This window comes from Oncorhynchus clarkii, chromosome 2, assembly GCF_045791955.1.
Source record: "Oncorhynchus clarkii lewisi isolate Uvic-CL-2024 chromosome 2, UVic_Ocla_1.0, whole genome shotgun sequence".
NCBI lineage: Eukaryota > Metazoa > Chordata > Actinopteri > Salmoniformes > Salmonidae > Oncorhynchus > Oncorhynchus clarkii.
The window spans coordinates 76,429,230-76,449,580 of record NC_092148.1 but is presented as its reverse complement, the minus strand read 5'-3'; the positions used below and the strand labels follow the sequence as shown (position 1 = coordinate 76,449,580).

General features: G+C 44.3%; 1 pseudogene; it reads right to left on the bottom strand.

Moving 5' to 3' along the window:
- The window catches only part of LOC139382554 (neural-cadherin-like), a 103,363-nt pseudogene extending 84,079 nt beyond the window's left edge, over positions 1 to 19,284 (bottom strand).
- Between the last annotated feature and the right edge of the window lie 1,067 nt (positions 19,285 to 20,351).

Below are 20,351 nucleotides of genomic sequence, written 5' to 3'. Positions count from 1 at the left end.
GACCCATGCCAAATAGTTTCAGTCTCCTGAGGGGGAAAAGGCATTGTGGTGCCCTCATCACAACTGTCTTGGTGTGTTTGGACCATGACAGTTTGTCGGTGATGTGGACACCAATGAACTTGAAGCTCTCAACCTGCTCCACTACAGTCTCGTCGATGAGAGTGGGGGCGTGCTCGGCCCTCCTTTTCCTGTAGTTCACGATCAGCTCCTTTGTCTTGATCACGTTGAGGGAGAGGTTGTTATCCTGGCACCACACTGCCAGGTCTCCAACCTCCTCTCTATAGGCTGTCTCATCGTTGTCGGTGATCAGGCCTACCACTGTTGTGTCATCGGCAAACTTGATGGTGGTGTTGGAGTCGTGCTTGGCCACGCAGTCATGGGTGAACAGGGAATACAGGAGGTGACTGAGCATGCACCCCTGAGGGGCCCCCGTGTTGAGTATCAGCATGGCAGATGTGATGTTACCTACCCTTACCACCTGGGAGAGGCTCATCAGGAGGTCCAGGATCCAGTTGCAGAGGGAGGTGTTTCTCCCAGGGTCCTTAGCTTAGTGATTCGCTTTGTGGGCACTATGGTGTTGAGCTGTAGTCAATGGATAGCATTTTCACATATGTGTTCCTTTTGTCCAGGTGGGAAAGGGCAACAGAGATTGCGTCAGCTGTGGATCTGTTGGGGCGGTATGCAAATTGGAGATAATGGTGTTGATGTGAGCCATGACCAGACTTTCAAAGCACTTACCTTGGTGTTCTTGGGCACAGGGGCTATGGTGGTCTGCTTGAAACATGTTGGTATTACAGTCTCGGTCAGGGACACGTTGAAAATGTCAGTGAAAACACTTGCCAGCGCATGTTTGGAGTACACATCCTGGTAATCCATCTGGCCCCACGGCCTTGTGAATGTTGACCTGTTTAAAGGTCTTACTCACATCGGCTACGAAAAGCGTGATCACACAGTTGTCCAGACCAGCTGGTGCTCTCATGCATGCTTCAGTGTTGCTTGCCTCGAAGCGAGCATAGAAGTAATTTAGCTCTACTGGTAGGCTTGTGTCACTGGGCAGCTCACAGCTGTGCTTCCCTTTGTAGTCCGTAATAGTTTGCAAATCCTGCCACATCCGGCGAGTAGTACCATTCAATCTTAGTCCTGTATTGATGCTTTGCCTGTTTGATGGTTTGTCGGAAGGCATAGCGGGATTTCTTATATGTGTCCGGGTTAGAGTCCCGCTCCTTGAAATAATCAGCTCTAGCCTTTAGATCAGTGCGGATGTTGCCTGTCATCCATGGCTTCTGGTTTGGGTATGTATGTACAGTCACTGTGGGGACGACGTCATAGATGCACTTACTGATCAAGCAAGTGACTGATGTGGTGTTCTCCTCAATGCCATCGGAAGAATCCCGGAACATATTCCAGTCTGTGCTAGCAAAACAGCACTGTACCTTAGCATCTGCGTTATCTGACCACTTCCGTATTGAGCAAGTTACTGGTACTTCCTGCTTTCATTTTTGCTTGTAAGCAGGAATCAGGAGGATAGAATTATGGTCAGATTTGCAAAATGGAGGGTGAGCTTTGTACGCGTCTCTGTGTATGAAGTAAAGCTGGTCTAGAGGTTTTTTTCCTCTGGTTGCACATGTAACATGCTGGTAGAAATGAGGTAAACAGATTTAAGTTTCCTTGCATTAAAGTCCCTGGCCACTAGGAGCGCCACCTCTGGATGAGCATTTTCTTGTTTGCTTAAGGTCTTATACAGCTCGTTGAGTACGGTCTTAGTGCCAGCATCAGTTTGTGGTGGTAAATAGACAGCTACGAAAAATATAGATGAAAACTCTCTCTGTAAATAGTGTGGTCAACAGCTTATCATGAGATACTCTACGTCAGGCGAGCAAAAATTGGAGACTTCATTAATAGTAGATTTCGTGCACCAGCTGTTACTGACAAATAGACACAGACCTCCACTGTAAATTAAACTCGTTAAAGAAAAAATCTTTGTCCAGTACGAGGTGAGAAATCGCTGTTCTGATATCCAGAAGGTATTTTCGGTCATAAGAGGCGGTGGCAGAAACATTATGTACAAAATAAGTTACAAATAATGCAAAAAACACACACAATAACACAATTGGTTAGGAGTCCTTAAAACGGCAGCCATCCCTTCCGGCGCCATTGTATACTTTTGAGGACCTTTTGGGGAGCAACAATTGATTCCTATTCAAAATCCTATTTTCTCTAACCTTAAACCTAACTCTAACCCTTACCCTAACTCCAAACTACTAACCCTAACCCTAATTGTAACCCTAACCCTAAACTAATCACTAATCCCAAAATTTCCTTTTTAGGACTGGCCAAATGTCCTCACTTGTCTGAATTCTCCTTTACTATTCTTTACTATTCTTGTGAGGACTTCTGGTATAGTAAAACACACACACACAGCACACAACACACACTAGGAAGACAGAGCTGCATTCTCATCTTACCTTGCAGGAGAGAGGTTGCTGTGGTGACTGTCTCAGAGACTCCATCAACGCTGTAAATGGACTGGAGAAATTCTGGGACACAGTCGTTCTCATCCGTTATCACCACCTGGACCTGCTCAGGGGAAACGAGAGAGAGAAGAGGGGGATGAGGAGGAAAATAATATGGGGAAAGTTGGAAGGGAGGGAGCCAAGAGGGAGAGGAGATGGGGAAATGAGAGAGAGACAAGAGGGGGACAGGTGACAGAGAAGAGAGGGAAATAAATGGAAAATTAACAAGTCTCTCATAACCCATAGTTCTACATCTAGGACACAGAAGTGGGACATTTTGTTAAGACTATATAAAATCCTGCGGGTATAATGCTTTACAACTATTTATAAGCGCGTATAAGCCTTTATAATGTCTTATAACAAAGCTTATAATAGGTTATGTTTTTATGTATCAACATCTCAACTGACTCAAAATAACTGCTATTTCGTCAAGATCATTATGAGATGAAAATGTGTCATTATAATGGGGTTATTGATGCTCATGATGTCTTACAATGCATTATGACCGCATCGGTAAATTTTTCTCCTCCCAGTACAACATTTCAGTAAACAACAAGTCAATTGTTACTGAAATATCATACTGGGAGGAGAAAAACTAAATTGCACTTTAGTTTCTAAAAGTTGCCACCTCAACATTTCCTTTATCTTCCAGCTCATGAACTCTGCTTCTAAAATTGAAATGTTCCCGACCTGTCTTTTTGGCAGAACTAGGCCCTTAGCGCTGCACCCGTACTCACTCACTCGCTCTGTCCCTCGCTCCATTCTCTCTCTCTCTCTCTCTCTCTCTCTCTCTCTCTCTCTCTCTCTCTCTCTCTCTCTCTCTCTCTCTCTCTCTCACTCACTCACTCGCTCTGTCCCTCGCTCCATTCTCTCTCTCTCTCTCTCTCTCTCTTTCTCTCTCTCTCTCTCTCTCTCTCTCTCTCTCTCTGTCACTGTCAGAGTGTAAAGCGTGAAGTGACAGCTGAGTAATAGCACTGAAAATAGCTGGAAAGGTTTCCTATAAGCCAACACTCTACGTCCAACAGACCAAGTCAGATATAAAGTTCTGTTTTCTATCTGAAATGGGGAGTGTGGAATAAATGTCTGACATGATAATTGGATGACAAAATCATTTACTAAATAATTGAGAAGGTTTAAATAAATTCTGGTAAGCAAACTGACTTCCAGGCTGAATTCTATAGGGTGTCTGGTTGAGTAAACTTCATGGTTGCAATAGACTTGCTCGACACCTCGTGACAGTCTTTACTGTACATACAACACTTACACTGAGAGATAGATAAGAAAGTAGTGTGACAAATTTGAGATTTAGGTGTCCAGACCATCCCTAGTTTCACAATGCCTTCCTTCCAAGTCCCGTTCTTCACTGGATCGAATGTGAAGAAGTCTGGAAATCGAGGCTAAATGCACACACATACACACATACACATACATCCCTCCTTTAACCCCACACACACCAATTGCACACACACTCCATCACTAACTTCGATGGCGCTGCTGAGGCCCCCTGGACCCTCACTGGCCCTGACCATGAGGAGGTATCGTCTCTGGTCATTCTCATAGTCCAGTGTGCGGGTCAGGCTGATCTCCCCCGTCTCCTGCTGCATGCTGAACAGGCTACTGGGGTTGATCAGCAGGCTGTAGCTGATTGGCTGCTTCTGGAAGGAGATGGCCAACACCACCAGGAAGCTTAGAGGAAACAGAAATATGACATTAACAGTATACTAATAGTATAGTGCTACAGTTCTGGACCAAAATAAGTGAAGTTGTGCCTGTTGTGGGACCAAGGATGTGTGTGTGTGTGTGTGTGTGTGTGTGTGTGTGTGTGTGTGTGTGTGTGTGTGTGTGTGTGTGTGTGTGTGCGTGTGTGCACCTGCGTTAACATGTTGAGTGTGTATGCATCTAGCCTGGCCTCAGATCTGTTTGTGCTCTTGCCAACTCCATTGCTGTCATTGTCAAGCCATGTTTGTGTGATAGCACAAACAGACTGCCACTCAGGATAGTGTATATCTATGTCATATGTGTATAAACCTATACACTCCCAGTACTCACGACTGTCCCTCAGGGGTGTTCTCTGGTAAGGAGATAACGTAGGACGTGTTGGTGAACTGTGGTGCTCTGGGTCCTGCTATGACCGACACCATGGCCGGAGCACTGCGGCTTCCCAGCCTGTCAAAGGCCACCACACTCAGCAGATACTCCCTGTCTCTCTGCAGGGGCAGACCCGTGGTCAGGACGTGACCACTCTTCTTGTCCACTGCAAAGCAGCCATCACCACCTGTTAGGTACATCAATCAGGCAATACATATATTAATGAATCAATCAGTCGTAATTATTTGTAAAGCCCTTGTGTGTTGTGGCATTGATGTGAAAGGCATATTTCACCTGACTTGACCTGATTTGACTTGACTAGACGAATAGACTGAGGGTAATATTTCCATATTAATGTATTCATATACAGTAGCAACATCCTAATCCTAGTCTTGCTGTAAATCCATGCACGGACAGTACATTAGAGTAACATACAGTAAGGCTACCAACAATCACACTGTATAGAACGAGGTCAAATGTAAGCCAGTAGACGTTGCTGCTGTGCAAGATCAGGGCTGTCATCCTCTTTAGATGAAGAGTTAAACCTACGGAATGTTTGGAGGATTAAGTCATATAAATCATTGTTAAATCTGATTTAAAAATTCTAAGCGGGTGGTTGCTGGGTTCCATTTAGATTGTACCACTTGGGGCTCATCTGATGTCAGTGCTTAGTTACAATTCATCTTCAACATCTGTTTGAGTAGAATGAGTAAAGAGAAGTGGGTCAATCCACTCAAAAAGTGGTACTGGTGGGTTTGACTGGTCATTTGGTGAGGGTTTTATCTGCATCAGTGGTAGTGCACTGAGTTCATGCAGGTCAGAGAAGAGGGCAGACGGATAAACCCACCCCCCACTCCAGAACCCCCTCCGCAGCCTGCAGGGGCTCCACAGATGCAGATCTCTTGACTGGACCCAGTGGTGTAGTGCTATTTTATTAGCCACAAGAGCACATTTTCCTTTTTATTAGTCTACTGTATGATATCATTTTAGAATATACACATACTATAATGCATAATGCAAATGTAATGACGGCCTATACACATAGTGGCTCAAATAACATGTCATAAAAGGCCTACCTTATTATAAATTAGGCTTTCATCACTGTCAATCATGAAAGAAAAATGTTCACGTTTTACAGGTAAAACGTCCATGAGCCATCTGCATGCCAACCATTTGATCCCAATCACTTTCATGGGATTATGCATTTTGATTTTATTCTTCTTGAATGATGTAAGTTGCATATTTTGTTTCAATCGAAGCATATTTAGCCTAGTTGCGTGGCTGTTGAGTTCTGGTCTCATGAGGAGAGAAATTTAACAAATAGCCTAATTACGTGGTGTTTTTGGTCTAACAGTAGAGCCTATTGTTATACTATGCTATTATATTAGGTTTGTTATGTACAATACTAATTAATCATTAAGTGATGGGCTTGGCCCACCGTGTGTGTGTCTATGTGTGCTTTCCGTACCATCGGCCAGAAAGTACTCCACCTCGCCATTGCTGCCCTCATCCCCGTCGCGGGCATGGAGCAGGTAAACCAGCACCCCAGGGGGGGCCTCGGAGGACACCACGGCCAGGTAGGGATATGGCTCCATAGCCCACTCGGGGACATTGTCGTTGACATCTGTCACCATCAGCTTCACCTTGGTCAGGTACCAGTCAGGCCCTTGAGGACAGGAAAGGAGAGAGATATTGAGTCAACTGAAGAGACTAGACCATATAAATAGAATCCTGTACTTCCTGCTTTACTGCTTTTTTATGGGTACACTCAATACCCAAGCCAGTCCACCCATCAAAGAGAATTGATGGGGATTTCTATTCTAATCATTCTGTTTCTATGAGCTACACATAGTAAACTGCTCATCAAAATGAGTACAGGGGTACATAACAACAGTATCGCCGATATAGTTCTCTGATTGATTCTTGCGCTACATGACTAAAGGCCTTTCTGGGAGTGCAGGATGGATGTCACAATGTCACAAGGGTGAGGAGATGGTTCTTCACTTCAGGACAGCTGCCAGCCCAGCAGACTTCTTGAAACCCTGACTCCCCTGGGAGATTGGCCCAGCCACGAGCTGATCTGCCCTGACCCAGCAAAGCCTATGTGATCCCCCAGGAGCTTGGCGATAATGCCTTACGTCCACAGACTCTTTGTCACCTGAACACTGCTACTGCCATGCTCCTTCCACGCTGGAATGAATAAGAAGATTCCTGCAATCCAATTATCAATCTGCAGGGAGGAACCGGGAGTGTGAAAAAAGAGAGAGCGAGAGAGAGAAAGAGAGAGAGAGAGAGAGAGAGAGAGAGAGAGAGAGAGAGAGAGAGAGAGAGAGAGAGAGAGAGAGAGAGAGAGAGAGAGAGAGAGAGAGAGAGAGAGAGAGAGAGAGAGAGAGAGAGAGAGAAAGAGAGAGAAAGAGAGAGAGAGAGAGAGAGAGAGAGAGAGAGAGAGAGAGAGAAAGAGAGAGAGAGAGAGAATGCAAGGTCTGAGATGTGGATATGGTCCACAGAGCTCAGTTGACTTCTGAAGTGAGCTGGAAAGGGCTGAAGAGGATACTGTATTGTTCAGAGCTGAAACTGAAGGACTAGACAGAAAAGCACATTCAAACAATGGGCATGCTAAATATATAATCAAGAATGTTATGGCATTGTCAGGAAATTAAACCGTTTGAATGCTAAGCACGTTTTACAGATATTGAGAGATTAAGACTAGGACATAGACATATTGACTCATCAAATGCCATCAATTAAATCCACCTCTATGGGACGATCACACTCTCCTCAGTTGTTCTTTGTTTCACCTTAGCAAGGTTAGGTAGCTAGAGTCCCACGCACGTTATCCCGGGGTCAAAGATAACAGAGGATTTGTCTTAAACCTCCTCTGTCTGACTACAGGCTATAAACATGTCTCCTGATCTTCAACAATCTAAACAACTGTTGCAGGAAGTAGCTACTGACTTTCACCTTTACTGGTTTCCATGACAGCTGTTGTTTACCAAGGAGAAAGAGCTGTATTTCTGCTCTAACCCGACTCTGACCCTCCGTCACTCACAGTCTATTACCTGGTCTATGATGTGCTATACTGTATTATACTGTATACTGTATGAGTTTGTATGATCTGTCATTTAATTGTTAGAGCACTACAAAAATCTGGATAAAAAAGGGGCTTAGCTGGTGGGCGTGGTGGGGGGGTGGAAGGGGGCGTGGCAAGTCAAATCTAATTTTATTTGTCACGTGCCAATATGACTGGTGTAGACTTTACTGTGAAATGCTTGCTCACGAGCCCTTCCCAACGATGCAGAGTTTAAACAATGCAGGCTCCCGAGTGGCGCACAGGCGTCACTACAGTTCCTGGTTCGAATCCAGGCTGTATCACAACTGGCCGTGAGTACCATAGGGCGGCGCACAATGGGCCCAGCATCGTCCGGGTTTGGCCCGGGGTAGGCCGTTAGTGTAAATAAGAATTTGTTCTTAACTGACTTGCCTAGTTAAATGAAGGTTAAATAAAAATATGGCGCGGACGGCTCACGTCTTGCCAGTGTAAAGAAATGTTAGCATTTTTAATCAAATTTCCTGCAGTTGTACAAATTTCTACATGAAGCTGAGAGACATTTTAGGAGTTTTAAAGCTAATTTACTGCAATTCTACAAATTATGTCATGTTGCCACGTTTTAAAGAACATGTCCTGCGATTCTACAGTACATCCTCTGCCATGGAGCTGAGAGGACATTTTGCAATTTTAAAGCTAAGTTCTTGCAATTTTATGTATTTTGCAATAGCTAATGCTATGTTCTATCTACACTGCCAAATTCATTGTTTTGGGAATTTTCAATTCTCCCTGACTCTCTAGCTTTTATTTTGGTGATGGCTAGTATTATATTATTTTTATAATATTATAAAGAGATATATATATATATATAGAGGTCCATTATCTTTTCTACGTTCTTTTATTTTCACTGTTTGTACTTAGGCGACCCAGAAAAACACTCAGACGGCCCACCCAAGGATTTCAGTGGCAGAAAAATCCCTGTTAGAAGGATAATAACTAAAAGGCAGAGGCTAGAGGAGATAATTAATCTAGTTTTGCTACCGGCGCTTTGAAGTCTGTTTGTGGAGAAAAGTTCTTGCGGATCAGGCGATAGCTCATTTGGATAAATAGAACAGTATCATGGGGGCAGAGAAACTCATCAATGTTCAGATAGTATCTGTGGAAATGTCGACAGAGGCAGTTTACGCCAGCTAAAGAGCTGTAAAAAAAGAAATCCAGAATCCATTTATGCTGAGCAATGATCACAGATATGTATTTTTTCAGATCTGGAAGGTCTAAGAGGCACTCTATCAAGGACAAATCACTTTACATTTGGTTAAATATCGTTATGTTGTGACAAGCGGGGGGAGAAAGTGCAGTGCTTTCGCAAGTTTCTGCCTTTCCCAGCCATGTCTCTTATAGCTAATGGTGGTGATGATTTTACAAGGCTGGCTTAATAAGCTTGTTATGGAGCGTCTAATCAGTGCCAAGCCACATAATTACAGACCATCCGGACTAGAATGATAATGAAGAGTGTGTCAAAGCCGACGTGTGTGTGTGTGTGCACGTGTGCATGAGGCTCCTATGATCTATGGAGCCACAAAAAGAGCAGTGATAAAAACACTCAGGCTGGAACTCGCCTCACAGCATCTCACCTGACTGAGACCAAGTGCTATAATCAAATGAATGTAAGACGAATCAGATTTAAGTCTCCTCCGAATTTACAAAGCCCATACAAAGTATTAACTATAGGTCAATCGGATGAATAAGGTCTACTGTTCAGTATCTAACGAAAAATATAATCTGCTAAATGGCTGTAATGAAATGTAACGTGATAAATTGGATAGCAGGTATAACACATTGGGAGTGTCACAGTGTGCTATTCCCTCCACTGTCTCCCTGCAGGGATGTTGTGTTGTTGCTGCCTGCTGGTAATCCTCTCCTTGGGCAGTAGCTATATAAAGCTGCTAAGTGGCTTGCTGGTATAAAAAGTTTTCTCAAGTGCTCCTCTCATAGACTGCCCACGGTACAAGGAGGGGTGTGTGTGTGTGTGTGTGTGTGTGTGTGTGTGTGTGTGTGTGTGTGTGTGTGTGTGTGTGTGTGTGTGTTCATATGTGGAGTGCAATGCACGGCAGAGAAGCCTAAGAGAACAGAGTAGTATAAGAGGACAGTACAAAGGAAACTGAGCAGCCTAAGTAGTCTATGGCACTACACGAACAGCTAAACAAAACACTACATGTGAACACACACAAGTGAACATGATCTGTGTATAGTACACAATACAGGACAGCACTCGAACACAGCACAGGAGAGAATTGTATTGCGATATACCATCTAATTACTGTAATTTCAAAGGCTCCACATAATATGGACCCCACACTGATTTGCCTACTGCTTCTTCTTCGAGCCCGTTGCAGGAAAATAAAACATGAAACAAATATATCAATTGGGTACCAAATTAATAGAAATTGCATCTGCAAACATAAATACCCGATGGTGCATCAGAGACCTTTTAGGCTTTTTAGCAGTCTGTGGGTATAAAGTGAATTTCAGCGCAGCAGGGAAGAATTAAGACATATTAACCAAACGTTTGCCGTGTTAAAGGGGCCCTATTGTAAATCCCCCCACTGTGAGCCTAAAGCACTGTGAGTCTGGACCAGTCAGCATAGGATCAACACACTGAAAGCTCAGAGGACTGAAATCTATTAAGATCCGTCCTCTGCACTCTGTATTGTAGTGGCTCAAGGCTTCCAAGGTTCGGACACACACAGAGCTCCACAGGCACAGGCACACTCACTAACTGTAATCGTGTGCACGCATGCACACATACAATCTAACACACCATTTAAATGCAATGCATTGCTGACTAGGTGACACAGAAGTGAATCTAAATGGCTTCACACATATGGAATATATATACACAATATCCTCTATAACAGAATCTAAAGTCAAATATTCTTTAGCCTTATCCTGCTTTCCTTGTGGGGCTCTCCTTATTGTCTTCTGTTGTGTGCTGCGAGGAGAAAGGACACTAGCAGTAAGGAGATAGATGTACACTTCAGGCTCTTTCGTCCCTCCAGCTGTTATCACCACACTGGGCCTGAAGTGGATTGGGAACAGTGGGGAGTTCATAGAAACACTATACAACTCTAAGAAAAGACTCTGTAAAAGCCACTTCACAACAGAGAGCCAGAAGAGGGTTGTGGCTAAAAGGAGAGTCATATCTCTTCCAGGAAAAGTGTGGACATTCCCAGGTCGGGAGCATCCCCCTCCGTCTCTTGCTCTGTCCCTCGCTCCATCCTCTCTCTCTCTCTCTCTCTCTCTCTCTCTCTCTCTCTCTCTCTCTCTCTCTCTCTCTCTCTCTCTCTCTCTCTCTCTTTTCATATTTCCAGATATCTATCCACCTCTGTAACCAGAACCGGGGGTGTTGTTCATAAAGCAGAATTATTTTGTCCATTCACCTCTATCTGTGGCTATCTGTTTATGTTTGAGGCTTCAGAAAGCTCACGCTCTATGCTGTGCTGCTGTGGTGGAGGGAGGGGTCATGTTTGTGTTATGATGGTGATGGTAGATATAGGAGCGTAAAGTATGGGGACAATTTGGAGAATCCACTCTCAGTGGTGTTCTCAGGTCTAGAATGGGATCGTAATGGAGAATAATGGGGCTGCTCTAAAAGCGGACGTGGCCTCTCTGGAACTCTCTCACCCTCCGACCGACTCCACCACTAAGTCACTGAGAGGCCTCTAACAAATCGACACAACACAACGGGTGTTAGCTTGCCTGCTGCCTCTACCAAACCAAGACAACAGGAGTTAGCTAGCATACTGCTTCTACCTAACGAACATAATGGGTCGTTAGCTAGCATACTGCCTCTACCAAACCAAGACAACAGGTGTTAGCCAGCATGCTGCCTCTACCAAACCAAGACAACAGGTGTTAGCCAGCATGCTGCCTCTACCAAACCAAGACAACGGGTGTTAGCTAGCATGCTGCCTCTACCAAACCAAGAGAACAGGTGTTAGCCAGCATACTGCCTCTACCAAACCAAGACAACAGGTGTTAGCTAGCATGCTGCCTCTACCAAACCAAGAGAACAGGTGTTAGCCAGCATACTGCCTCTACCAAACCAAGACAACAGGTTTTAGCTAGCATACTGCTTCTACCTAACGAACATAATGGGTCGTTAGCTAGCATACTGCCTCTACCAAACAAAGACAACAGGTGTTAGCTAGCATGCTGCCTCTACCAAACCAAGACAACAGGTGTTAGCTAGCATGCTGCCTCTACCAAACCAAGACAACAGGTGTTAGCTAGCATGCTGCCTCTACCAAACCAAGACAACAGGTGTTTGCTAGCATGCTGCCTCTACCAAACCAAGACAACAGGTGTTTGCTAGCATGCTGCCTCTACCAAACCAAGACAACAGGTGTTAGCTAGCATACTGCCTCTATTTTGACTCATCACATATGCTGCTGCTACTATTTATAATCTATCCTGTTTCCTAGGCACTTTACCCCTACCAATATGAACATATCTACCTCAATAACCACATCCCCCTGCACATCATCTCGGTACTGGTACCCCGTGTATATAGCCAAGTTATCGTTACTCATTGTGTATTTATTCCTCATACTATTATCTTTCTATTATATTTATATTTTTCTCTCTGCATTGTTGAAGGGCCCGTAAGTAAGCATTTCACTGTTAGTCTCACCGGTTGTTTACAAAGCATGTGACAAAGACAATTTGATTTGATTTGACACACACACTCTCTACACCTCTCCCCTACACACACACACACACACACACACACACACACACACACACACACACACACACACACACACACACACACACACACACACACACACACACACTAAGACAGCAGCGTGTTTAGAAGCGTTGTTAATGGGGACAGGAGTGAGGATAAACCCCTCATTTTCTGAATGTAATCCAGTGAACAGCCTGTGCTGTATACCATCATCTCCCCACACACATCCTAATCTGCATTAGTAGGAAGCCAGCGTGATTAAACCAGATCAATGCTCATCACACAGCGGGAGAGTAGAGGAGGAGGTATCAACACCCAACGTTTAACACCCCTGATCACTAACTTGGATGATTATATTAGTGTGACAGAAGTGACATATTAAAAACAGAAATCTATGATGATCTCTTATTTACATGGTAAATAGGACTATTAAGGGGACTTAATTCCCCAAATCTTTGATTATCCTATATCTCATAGTACAATATTAATGCATTATCAGGGGTGTTTAATTTTTTACAACTAAATGCATGACTTTCTGGTATTAAATGTTTAATATCAACGTGATAAAAGTATGACTTAATTATGACAAATGTATGATTATTTTATTAAGTACCATACAATTCTTAGGGACTAAATTAAGGATTTGACAGATGCAGTGAATGTTATGCACCCAAGAGATCCATCATAAGCAACTTAACACACATTCATGCAATTAATGATTAAAATTGAATGATTAAAATGCTATCGCTCTGGCCTCCTGGGGCACAAAGAGCACAAGTAATTAGATGCCACACATCTTGTGCAATAGTCACGATGTGAAACAATTTGAACCTCTCGAAAGCGTTGACACAGAAAAAAACTTTATTTAAATGATTTCTCATGGTTTCTATCCTGAGCGTCTCTGTAGTGTATTATGTGTTGAGCTTAAGACCAGGAACTCTAAGTACAGTACTGTATTGCAGAAGCCTAAGATGGAAGTTACACCCAGATCTGGATCATTATGCTTGGTGTGTGTGTGTCTGTGTGTGCGTGTCCACTGGAAGCACTACTAATGACTCCACCACCATCACTACTGTCCCATCCTCCTCCTCAGACCATCATAAGACTGTGGAGACCATATGTTCTTATTAGTCCACAGCATGAAGCCGGACCCCCACACTGACGATATGGAGAGGAGGACCACATTCATTTGTTCCATAGAGAACAACATGTCGAACCACATGACGAGAACAATGCACAGACATACTGTCAAACTTGGATTAAAGCACACACGGGGGTAGCCCGACCACAGACGCGGAAGCCATAAAAAAAAGCATAGGATACAGTATATGTTCCAACTGTAATGGGAATACAACAAATTGAATGCTAAGCAGTCAGCAGTAGACACAGAGTTGTTCACACATCAGCCTAGGTTGTGGGTAGGCTACATCACCATGGGCTCTCCCCTTCTCTCTCTCTCTCTCTTTCTCTCTGTGCACACACACTCACAAACACACACACACCAACAAGCTGGCCAATACTGTGCATACTGATGACTCATGTCAGCCTTGCTTTGTTTTGATCACAAGCCAGCTTCAAATTTCTTCCTTCAATCTTTAATCAAACTGCCATTTCATCTTTTGACAGAAGTCCCTTACAACATGTTACGCCATTACGGCAATTACATGTATTTTCTCTTACGGAAATTCCTATCGAAATACTATACCAAGCAACTCTGCCAGACATGTAATTTTTCTGCAGCAAAATCTCTTTGTCCACAAAACAAAAATTTTCAGAGCTGTCTATACACCCTGTATTTTGGTTTTAATTAACAGCTCTTCTCGTGGGCTGAAAGTTGAGCCGCAACCATTGTTTTACTCAGTTAATTGGACCTCAGGGGGAAAAAGGTAAAGAAACTCAACACAATATAGATAAATAAACACAGACCAGACAATTCCTTTGGTAGGTCTGAGTGCCAACACCAATTTTATATGCTCAGTCTGGTCTTGGCTCGTCTGGTCTGAAACGCCTGGCTCTGATTCATTAAATGGTCCCAGAAAGTTACATCTGTGGTCCGCTCAATCACAGTCCTAACTCTTTACCAGTTTGCAAACTATTAGTAGCAGTCTATGGCAGGCCTTCTCTGACACATAAATTGTGTTTAAAGCAATGTTTTGTGACTGGAACATAACAGAAGCCTGCTTGCTTAATCAATAGCGGCAAATCGATTCTGGCCCAGAGGGGAAATGCCAACAGCGAGGATGTGGAGCTGAGGCAAAACAAAACTCAGTAAACAAAGATGTTTCTGGATTGACAGACAGGGGTTGTGGCCCTTCAAAATCTTTATCCGGAATATTTCAAGGTATAGACCCGGCCGGCGAGATTTCCGCAACAACTAAGCGCATTGAAGCGCGAGGCTAAACTTTTCTGCTTTATGGTCCCGTAGCTACCACGTTGTAGCAGGGTGAAGCAAACCCGTGCACATGCCCAGACACTCTGTGTGACTGTGTTCGAGCACATTGCAATATCTACAGAGCTGCTCGTGGCAACATTATAACGTTGAGTCTACCTTAACTTAACAACTATGTTTAGGTGTCAACTGCATTCCAAAAGAACAGAAGGCCAGCTAGAATGTTAGACAAATAAAACAACAGACAGGATCTCCTCGCACAGACACCCCCACCCGCCCTTCTGGATCTGTACTGCTGCACCATCGGTAAAACCTGTCATTTGTGTAACACCACCTCAGCTGGTGGTGACTGGGGCTACTGTAAGGACCACTGTAGTCATTTATCACTCAGCATGGTGCATGGGCACGTAGCAGGGAATCTGTGCCTTAGGAATACTCCTCCAAGGAGGAGGAGGAGGAGGAGGAGGAGGAGAGAGGCATTTGCCCCTGACTGTCACTATTCTCTTCCTCCCTGGCTGCCATGTCCTGGGCCTGACAATTTCTGTAATAATGGACATAAATAATGCAACCTCTCGGTCTAATAAACCCTCTGCCCTGGACCCATCCTCATGGAACTAGGCTACACCTCTCGGTCTAATAAACCCTCTGCCCTGGACCCATCCTCATGGAACTAGGCTACACCTCTCGGTCTAATAAACCCTCTGCCCTGGACCCATCCTCATGGAACTAGGCTACACCTCTCGGTCTAATAAACCCTCTGCCCTGGACCCATCCTCATGGAACTAGGCTACACCTCTCGGTCTAATAAACCCTCTGCCCTGGACCCATCCTCATGGAACTAGGCTACACCTCTCGGTCTAATAAACCCTCTGCCCTGGACCCATCCTCATGGAACTAGGCTACACCTCTCGGTCTAATAAACCCTCTGCCCTGGACCCATCCTCATGGAACTAGGCTACACCTCTCGGTCTAATAAACCCTCTGCCCTGGACCCATCCTCATGGAACTAGGCTACACCTCTCGGTCTAATAAACCCTCTGCCCTGGACCCATCCTCATGGAACTAGGCTACACCTCTCCTTTCTCCTGGCCATCAGATGAGCAGTGGAGCAGTGGTGTGGTGTGGTGCTGTACATTGGAGGAGACAGCATTGCAGGGAAGAATGTTCCTCTGACACGGCCAGACAGACAAATGTGCGCCCCAAATGGCACCCTATTCCCTATACTGTGCACTACTTTGGACCAAGGCCAATAGAGCTCTATGTAAGGAATAGAGTGCCACTTGGGGCAAAGACAATATCCAAGCAGAACATAGAGCAGAAATAGATTGGGTGGAAACTAACATGCAACTGCTTGTAAATGTATTGACAATGTACTTCAAGCAGAAAGGAGCTATGTCCCAAAACAGAAACATACACACAAACACACACACACACACACACATGGGCGTGCGCATACACACAAATCCGCAAGCACGCATGCATGGACGCACACACACACACACACATCTTGAGTTTCTTTACAAATGTAAAGTTTGAAGTTTTCTGTATTAAATATACAGCCCCAGAGTCATACATTACACAGGAATTAAGATCAGGTCTCATCCCAATTAATTTCATATCACATTATGAACATGCAAATGTATTTGCAACTAGACAAGAGGCTGACTAGAATTAGAGAGCTGAAGTTCTCTGACAAAGCAGGCTGAGCTTAGGTGCCATATGGATAATGGAGAGCTGATATAGAATCAGATCCCAGTAAAGAACAAGAAGGCCCGCACACTGTTAAAGCTCCCAATTCACTGCTTTATTGACAACGTTTCCATCCTAAATGGATCTTAGTCAGGTAATCTTATTCATTTTGATCTTGAAGGAAAAACTGATCTTAATTCAGCACTCCTACAGATAGAAGATATAATACATACGACCCTTGGTGATTACCACAAGCTGAGACACAGCTCCACTCCAAACCACCCCCCTGCCAACAGGGGAATCACTTCAGTCCAATCTCATCCCCTCTCTTCCACCTCACCAAGGACTATCCCATTTGCTCAATACTTCTCCAGTCTCCTGCCCCTTCCAATACCATTAACTGATTCAAGCACAGGGGCAGGAAAAAGTCACAGTCGAAGAGAAACAGCTTATACTTTACATTCTGTTCCAATTAAACCAAGCTATTAAGCTGATGGCCTTTGTGGAAACTAAATCTTTACACAGGACTAATGTAGAGTTCTCTCTACCTCTCTCCAACATGACACCTTACTAGTGTCTATCATGATGACCTAATTCACTGGCTTCTCCTTCTGTCTCCCCATGCCGATTCCCCAGCTACTGGTGTAGAGGTGACAGAGAGAGACTACACATACACTCTTAGAAAAAAGGGTTCAAAAAGTGTTCCTCGGATGTCCCAATAGGAGAACCCTTTTTGGTTCCATGTAGAACCCTCTGTGGAAATGGTTCTACATGTAACCAAAAAGGGTTCTACCTGGAACCAAAAGAGTTCTACCTGGAATCAAAAAGGGTTATTCAAAGAGTTCCCCAATGAGGACAGCCTTGGGGTGTAGACAAGTGGCCACTGGGCCACATGCACACAGCTTTAGTGACACAAGTCACACTAATATCCTTGTGGACCCACATGCTATAGCTAGCTACCTGCTTCACCACACAGCCAAAGGGAAAAATGGAACACAAGCAAACCACATGCAGTATAGCATACTAATAAGTGAAAGATTGTTGGTGCAAAACAGACTCAAAATAATAATCCAGCAGAATATGTGTTTAAACACAAAAAGGGTGATGGGTAGTCTGCTTTTTCAAGGATGAAAATAAAACTAAAAAGACCAGCCCTCAAGGAAACAGACAGCATTGGGGTCACACTGGATCTCCACTCCAAAATGGTTCATGTTGGAAACAACTTCACAGCCGAGTCTACAGTAGAGTCTATGGTAGCCATACATTGACTGGAGTCTATTTAAGAAGAAGAATAGTTGGCCCTAATTAAAATAACCATAATTATTTGGCCCTAATTAAAATAACCATAATTATTTGGCCCTAATTAAAATAACCATAATTATTTGGCCCTAATTTAAAAAAGTAATAGTTGTTAGAGTTATACATAAACATGAGATACATCATATTATTGTATGAGCATGTCATAATTACAAATCATGTTGTTGTTGTTTTTCCACTGAAGCAGGTAAAGGGATACCTTGTGTACCTGTTGGATGTATTGTAGCTAGCCTGCGCTAATAGCTTTTTCCGACCTGGCTATTTATCCCAATGTACATTATGCTCTTTTGGGGCATTACTGAGGGATAGTGACTGCAGGGGGACTTTTATTTCAGCCACCCAGATGGTCGTAAAATACTGCGCTATTAAAGTGACATCATGCATGCGTAATAGACGTTTGCCAATTAAATAAGGGCATTACCACTCCGCACATATCGCACTGAAGACAAGCGCCCAGTAAAGTGCAGATTTAGTACGCACCTTGTTGATCTTGTATTTTGACAGTAAATTCCACGAACGGTTCAGTCTCCCTGTCCAGGCGCCTGGCTACCACGATATGTCCACTCTCCTTGCCCACGTTGATTGGGGTGATATCTGTCTCCGGGTAAACCAGCTCAAATGAGGCTGCCTGAAACTTGGCTGGGCTCAGGTTCATAACGACTGAACCGATGCTTACATCTTCGGATACATTGAGGAAGACCGTGCTACCAGAGTCCAACAATGCCCTCTGCATCCGCCCTGCCCTGCCCAGGCGGCCTAACTCCCCTGTCTGGCCTGGGCGCAGTGGGCACCACTGTCGTGGGATAACCGTGACCTCAACCCCCTTACTGATTCTGCTGGGCCAACCGTGGTCTTTTGCAAAAACATAAAACTTGACTGTAGATGGAAGCCCCAGTATGGAGTCCACCAGTAAAATTTCACCCGTTCGTGGTACCACGTAGAATATGCCGTTTTTGGGAACGGAGAAGTATGTCAACTCTGCGTTCTTTCCACTGTCTGCATCAAGTGCATTTACCGTGTGAACCACAGACCGGAGTGGAGTCGCGTCATTCAAAGTTAATTTCAAGTCTGCACTGCGAAAAGTGGGTTCGTGGTCGTTGGTGTCCAAAACGTCCACTTTCACCGACGCAACCTCAAAGACAACATGGTCCGCTGACACGCATGTTTGGCAACATAAACATATACTCAGTAGGTATTCGGAACGCTCTTCCCTGTCCAAAACCTTGGAAGTTTTAAGTAATATATTTCCCCGTTTGTGGTGGGCAAAGACGTGGAAATCCTCGCTGCCATTTCCATACAGTTTAAAGTGCATTCCCGATTCTGGACACCATTTTTGTGGGTTGATGCGTTTAACAGGAATGCTTAGTCCGTTCACTTTTGATGCCGTCGGCGAGTTCTCAAATGCATGCCCATAAAAGAAAGGCAGTCGAGCATCCGATTTATATCCAAAAACAAACGTCAGGCAATAAGACAGTAAAATAACCCAAATCATGGTGGTAACAAGTTTTAGCCTACTACCAAGTGGTTCAGGAGTTTCAATTGTGACAGCAAATCATTGAAAGGCAAAATAAAAATGTCCCCGTCTGGTAAAATCTAAAAGCTGTCACATATTTGTACGATGTCTACTCCATGAATTGAATTTATTTCTACTGAACTTTCACCTTAGTATCCGGTGAGATCTGTCGACTGTCTGTCGCTGGTTCAATTCAGCACTACGTGCAGTCCACCGCTGCAGGCAGTTACTGGCTGCTCGCAACCAGCAGCTTTCAGTCCTGGCGTGCTGGACAGCGCCAAGCGCGGGGGCGTGGCGCACGGGGACAGAATCCTCGCACCCCATGTGACCGCCTGGAGGATGCTTAGATCAAGTCCGTTGGGATCAAGTCCGTTCCAATGCGGTCAAGACGTCTGCGACAATAAACAAACCACAAGTACAACCATGAACCATTGAGCACTCTCAGTTATTGATCTCCACTCTTCAGTCCGAAGCCTTAGTGGGAGTTGAGCAGTGAAGCAGCTCTCTCCTAGCACAAACCTAGCACAAAGTCCATTTCAACTCAGAGATTAAATTTGATGTGGAAAGCTAGGAATATGACAAATGGTAGAGACAATATGAATACACAGCATAATAGCAAATGGGGAATCAAGGTTAGGCTGCTGTAAATGGGCCCTCAAACAACAAAAAAACATGCATTGTGAGATATAACCGAAAGGTCGCTGGTTTGAATCCCAAGCCGGCTAGGTGGAAGAAATCTGCCATTCTGCACTTGAGCAAGGCAGTTAACCCTGAAACAACAACTACCCAAGCGCCGATGACATGGATGTAGATTAAGGCAGCCCCCTGCACCTCTCTAATTCAGAGGGGTTGGGTTAAATGCAGAAGACACAGTTCGGTTGAATGCAATCAGTTGTGCAGCTGACTAGATATCCCTGTTCCCTATTATCAGAGTGAGAAAAGGGATTTGCAAACTGTGCAGTATCTCTGTGCTGCCTGTGTGCTGTGTTCAGCAGAGTGTTAATGATCAACACTGTCACTGCTCCTTACCCCCTGCTAGTGTACCC